Genomic DNA, 6455 nt, shown 5'->3' with positions numbered 1-6455 from the left:
TGCAAATAAATGCTTCTCGAATAGACAGACGCGTATAGACACGTTTATAGACGCGCTACATAATATTTTTTTTAAAATTTACAGAATATTGTGTATGTTGTGTATGCTATATAGTTACAAGAATCCCATTTCCTCATTATGTAATTTCAATTCTTACAACCAACCGCATTTTAATTAGAATTCCAAATAAAAAATTACAACTCCAAAACACAATAAAATTGAAAGCTCAAAAAGTGCTTGTATGTACATATAGCACGAAGCTAAGCCACGTCATGTGGCTTCAAGTACAAAAAATAAGAGGAGTGTATATATAAGAGGCACGAAGCCAAGCCAGTGGCTTTAAGTACAAAAAAGAGTAGCTAGCACTACTTCTACAACTAATCCTCGCTCCCTTCCATGCTCCCTTCTACGCTCCCTTCTCCGCCTCCTTCCTCGTCTTCTTCCTTGTCGTCTTATGTAGGGACCTGTAAACAAGGGACAACATATATCAATGTATGAAAAATCAAATCTTTACTTATAATATTGACATTATTTAATTACTTTCAAATACCTCAGGGGCCGCTCCAATAGCCTGGATATACTGCTCCTTAGTAATCAACCCGTCATGATAGAAGTGCCTCCATGTATCTCCTCTGCGATGGTGGCGGTGGTAGGCTGTCTCGATAAGAGTAGGGTATCTACCCATGATATCAAGCTGCAAGATGACACAATTTGCGGAGGGGTTAGTACAAAGAAACAACCTCCTAATAAACTACATAAGCAATATAATTTGAGATCGATACTTACAAATTGGGCCTCCCATGAATCAACACCCCCTACTCCAAAATGCATGCTTCCATATTGCTCCATCTGGATCCTTCGTGCCTCCACATGCTGCAGACTGGGGTCCTCCCTCGCTGACTTCATTGCTTTCTTCCACTCACGCTTGTGAGCGGTGTGGGGCGGGCCCCTTGGTGGTTGACCTCCCTCGAGCCTGGCAAGCTCCGCTAGTGCCTGCCTCTTAAGCGAAGATCTTTTATTGCCAAGTATCGTAACAATCTTTGACTTGGCCCATTTATCTGTGAACTGACGATTGGGGGGGTTAGGATACCTAGAGCGAATAGTAGCGAGGGTCTCGTCAGCCAACCTCTTTGGCTAGTATTGTAGTGGATAAAGCAATCTCACAGTCCCTAACGTATAACCTGTTCCAAATTCCCAATCTCTACGATCAATCACGGGGTAGGCACTCCTTGCATATTTCTACTGAGAGATGAAGATCTTGCCTGGCTCTTGTTCATATGAAAAACACTTGCTCTCTCGTCCAAGTATTCCATGAACAACAAAACCACAATAACCATGAAACCAGTTAGCATACCACGGTAACGGCTTTCACAGCTTCTACTTTCTCTGCACCAGCAATCTTTCCTTCAAATAGTGGCAATCTTCGATAGGTTCTTTTCTTTGTAGCAGCACTATCTCCTCACAACAATAGGTCCTTCTTTGCAGCAGCGGTATGTCTTCCACAACATCAACATCTTCTTCTCTTCGACAGCATCTTCCATAGCAATAGCTTGCTTCTTTTCTGCAGCAACAAGTCTTTGGCTTTCTTGAGAAGTAACTGAGCAGCCACAACATCACAACAACCATCCTCTTGAGCAGCAACTTGAACTCTTTCTCGGGCAGTAGCTTGATTCTCTGTTCTTGCACAAGGTCTCACATAATCTCTCTGAAATGATAGAGTGTTGCCATTATTTTTCTCTATGCAAAAGACATGAAAGAAAACACACTAATCTACCTAAGCTTGTGGACTACCCGCTCTGATACTTCTGCATAAGCTTATGCGGAAATAGAGAATGAGAGAAGCTTTTGCTTCTCTCATTCTCTTTTTCCGCATAAGCTCCTTCTCTCTTTCCGCATAAGCTCCTTCTCTATTTCCGCATGAGCATAAGCTCATTCTCTATTTCCGCATGAGCATAAGCTTGAGCTTATGCGTAAGTTTCCGCATAAGCTCCTTCTCTCTTTCCGCATAAGCTCCTTCTCTATTTCCGCATGAGCATAAGCATGAGCTTATGCTTATGCTTATGCTTAAGCATAAGCTCATGCTTATGCTCATGCATGAGCATGAGCTTATGCGCAAGTTTCCGCATAAGCTTATGCGGAAATAGAGAATGAGAGAAGCTTATGCTTCTCTCATTCTCTTTTTCCGCATAAGCTCCTTCTCTCTTTCCGCATAAGCTCCTTCTCTATTTCCGCATGAGCATAAGCTCATTCTCTATTTCCACATGAGCATAAGCATGAGCTTATGCTTATGCTTATGCTTAAGCATAAGCATAAGCATAAGCTCATGCTTATGCTCATGCATGAGCATGAGCTTATGCGTAAGTTTCCGCATAAGCTTATGCGGAAATAGAGAATGAGAGAAGCTTATGCTTCTCTCATTCTCTCTTTCTACATAAGCTCCTTCTCTCTTTCTGCATAAGCTCCTTCTCTATTTCCACATGAGCATAAGCATGAGCTTATGCTTATGCTTATGCTTAAGCATAAGCATAAGCATAAGCTCATGCTTATGCTCATGCATGAGCATGAGCTTATGCACAAGTTTCCGCATAAGCTTATGCAGAAATAGAGAATGAGAGAAGCTTATGCTTCTCTCATTCTCTTTTTCCGCATAAGCTCCTTCTCTCTTTCCGCATAAGCTCCTTCTCTATTTCCGCATGAGCTTATGCTTATGCTTATGCTTAAGCATAAGCATAAGCATAAGCTCATGCTTATGCTCATGCATGAGCATGAGCTTATGCGCAAGTTTCGGCATAAGCTTATGCGGAAATAGAGAATGAGAGAAGCTTATGCTTCTCTCATGAACTTTTTCCGCATAAGCTCCTTCTCTTTTTTGTCTGAGTGATGTCATAGAATATCGTACCATCACCCGGAGGCACATCTAAATCATCTGAATCATCATCGTCCCCACCACCCCCCCTCCCAAAGCATTGTGCCATGCATCCCCCACCGCTCTCCCTGCTACTACGCTTGCTATCGTGTCATGTCGAGCTAGTATGCCGGCCACTCGTAGCTGGAGACTACACGGGACTATGTGGACCACTCGTAGCTAGAGAACCGAGTCTTGACTACATAGGAGTACGCCGATGGCTCTACGAGACAGAAGGACCTGACGGCATGGGGGAAGGGCATAAGACAACATGGCGGAAGGGGCATAAGACAGCATGGGAGATGGCTGTTGACTCTGTGCCAACATGAACTTATGAAGAAAGAGAAGGTGTTACAACTTTGTGTTACAACTTCTAGACACAACTTTATGTTACGACTTTGTGTAACAACTTTGTGTTGCAAGTTTGTGTTACAAGTTTATGTTACAACTTTGTGTAACAACTTTGTGTAACAACTTTGTGTAACAACTTTGTGTTACATCTTCTACATGAAGAGAGAGAATGTGTTACGACTTTGTGACACAACTTTGTGTTACAACTTTGTGATACGACTTTGTGTTACATGCAGAGAGGAAGCTCTCCAACTTGTATAAATACCCCATAATGGAATGAAGCCCGGACTCTTGGGGCATTGTGTTGAGTCTACATTGGTATTCCAAGCATTTGTCTCAAGTGTCCATGCTTCCTTGCACTGCACGTCCAAAAGCATGTCCTAACCTTGCAACCCATCTCCCCTCTCCTCCAACCCTGCAACCCATCCTCTCCCTCCCCTCCTCCCTTCTCCCTCCTCCTCCTCCTCCTCCTCCTCCCTCCTCCTCCCTCCTCCTCCTCCTCCTCCTCCTTCCTCCTCCTCCTCCTCCTCTCTCCTCCCTCTCCCTCCCCCTCTTCCCTCCTCCTCCTTCCTCCTCTCTCTCTTACTTCACCCATGCTCTTACACCTTCTTCCTCTCCCACTCCTATGCTTTCCTAAACCCTTAAACTCAATGATCTACGAGGGAGACGAGTTCTCCACCATGTACTATACTCTGAACCTTGGATCCTCCTCCTAACCCTGAACTCTTTCTAAACCCTGGAACCTCCTTCTGAACCCTTGAACTCTTCCTAAACCCTGGAACCTCCTTCTGAACCCTTAAACTCCTCCTAAACCCTACAACCCCCAATGAAGGTGAAAGCCTTCATTACCCCAACAACAATGGTTTACGTGCCTTTTACACATGCTTGCATTATGTTTACTCACCACACTTAAGCCTACGTCTCTCACTCGAGGTCCTAAGCTACATATATACTACAACGACAATCCCAATATATCTGTAGGTGACAAAAAGCCTCGGAACCCTGCAACATAGAATACCCAGCTCTTCCTACGAGAGCAGTAGGAAAGAGCCAACATTTGGCACCGCTGTCGGGGAGACTAGCGTCTCAAGTAGCGAGTAAACATGCGTAGGTAGGTGTAAAACAAGTCACTACTTCAAACTTTCACGCACATACCACTCAAGGGCAAGGAGAGTAAAAATTTTTCCAAATCTAGCCAAACATATCAACCCCACACATCCACTTTGGGTTACTACCTTAAGAGATTTCTTAATTTCTTAAATAAAAGCCACATGATGTACAATTAGGCTAGGTAGTGGATACGGTTGCGTAGAGCTTTCAATTACGATCATTTTACCTTTTTACAGAAGGCAAACCGAGCTCTCCATAAAAAGTTATGGCTCGAGAAGAGTTTAGGGTTAAACCCTAAACCTAAACCCTAAACCTAAAATCCAAACCTATAAAAACCTACTCCACCCCCCCCTCATTCTTCATCTCACACTTTTGCCTCCATTCTCTTCCTCCTTCCGAGCCCCACGCAAGACACTCCTCCCTCTCCATCGACCGCCCCCTTACTCCTATCCTCGCCATGTAAGTGACATCGAGCCCTTCTTGCAGCAATGACCTAGCCTTCCACCCACCATCCATTGTTCCGCGACAATCCCGTTCCATCAAGAAAGACTTGGAAAGCGTCAGGTAACCACTTCGCCTTGCTTTTCAATTTCCGTCTTTCAGTTTTGTTGTTGCTCTTTTATCCCTCCCCCTCCACCACCACCTCCCCCTCTCCCCCTCCCCCTCTCCACCACCACCTCCCCCTCTCCCCCTCTCCACCACCATCTCCCCCTCTTCCCCCTCCCCCTCCATCTCCACCTCCCCCTCTTCACCTCCCCCTCCTTCCCTCCCCCTCCATCTCCACCTCCCCCTCTCTCCCTCCCCCTCCCCCCTCTCCCCCTCCCCCTCCATCTCTCCCTCCCCCTCCACCCTCACCTCCCCTCTCCACCTCCCCCTCCATCTCCCCCTCCCCCTCCACCCTCACCTCCCCCTCTCCCCCTCCCCCTCCATCTTCCCCTCCCCCTCCACCCTCACCTCCCCCTCTCCCCCTCCCCCTCCATTTCCACCTCCCCCTCTCCCCCTCCCCCTCCCCCTCTCCCCCTCCCCCTCTCTCCCTCCCCCTCCCCCTCCATCTCTCCCTCCCCCTCCACCCTCACCTCCCCCTCTCCACCTCCCCCTCCATCTCCACCTCCCCCTCTCTCCCTCCCCCTCCACCCTCACCTCCCCCTCTCCCCCTCCCCCTCCATCTCCACCTCTGTTGTTGGAACAAAGGCTCGAGTACAGTATCAATACTTTGTGGGGCCAAGTCATGGATTGGGTCTTGAGCCTGTTTCCGAGCCTCAAATTGAGCTTGTTCATTTTGGACCCATTGCTGAAGTGCCTGAAAACGAGCCTTCTCCACCTCTGCATTCGGGAATGGAGCTTCTTTTATTCGAGGCTCGGGAGTTGATGTGGATGAACTCGGCTGCTCATTGCTTGGCGGAGGTGGAGGCGCTTGTGCTTCTTTCTCAGAAGTCGCTTCGGTTGGATTGGAATGATAGGGTCCTTCGTGGCCGCTTTCTGTTGGCGTGTAATTACATTGATAGGTTGTGACCTTAGACTTGCCTGACCCAGACTTTGATGGTCCACCCCAATGATGCCGATGGGGATGTCAGGCTTAACCTCTGTTTGTTTTGGGACCTTATTTTTCATGGGACAATCCATACAGGCATGTCCTATGCCACAATCTCTGCAGAGTGGGTTGGAAAGTGGCTGGGCTACCGCGATGAGGGCACTCTGCGATTCTATGATTTTTCTCCACAACCGTAACACTTGATTGGTGCGCGAAATGTGTTGGGTCGAACTTGATTTGCATAGACTGGTATTAGACCCTCTGCACCTTCTACATAGTACACTGGGTACTCTACTTCATACTCAAATAGTGAGTCTACTTCTTCGGCTTGTAATTGATGTATGGGAACTGCCTGAGGAGCTGGATTTGGTGCTCTTGGATACGGTCGTGGATTCGGATTCCTGAGTAGTTGTGGGACTGGTGTCCGAACGGGAACAGGATTTAGTCTCGGAGCTGGGGGCGCTTGTGCAAGTGCCGGTTGCCTGTATACTGGCATGGGTGCCGCTTGGTATTGTGGTGGTCGAGGCGGATTGTTTGCGCATGTTGAAGATGCAACTA

Source organism: Dipteris shenzhenensis, chromosome 5 (genome assembly GCF_047967505.1).
Source record: "Dipteris shenzhenensis isolate YYH24624 ecotype China chromosome 5, Dip_SZ_1.0, whole genome shotgun sequence".
Classification (NCBI taxonomy): Eukaryota; Viridiplantae; Streptophyta; class Polypodiopsida; order Gleicheniales; family Dipteridaceae; genus Dipteris; species Dipteris shenzhenensis.
The sequence above is the reverse complement of the archived record's forward strand: the minus strand, read 5'-3'. Positions refer to the sequence as shown.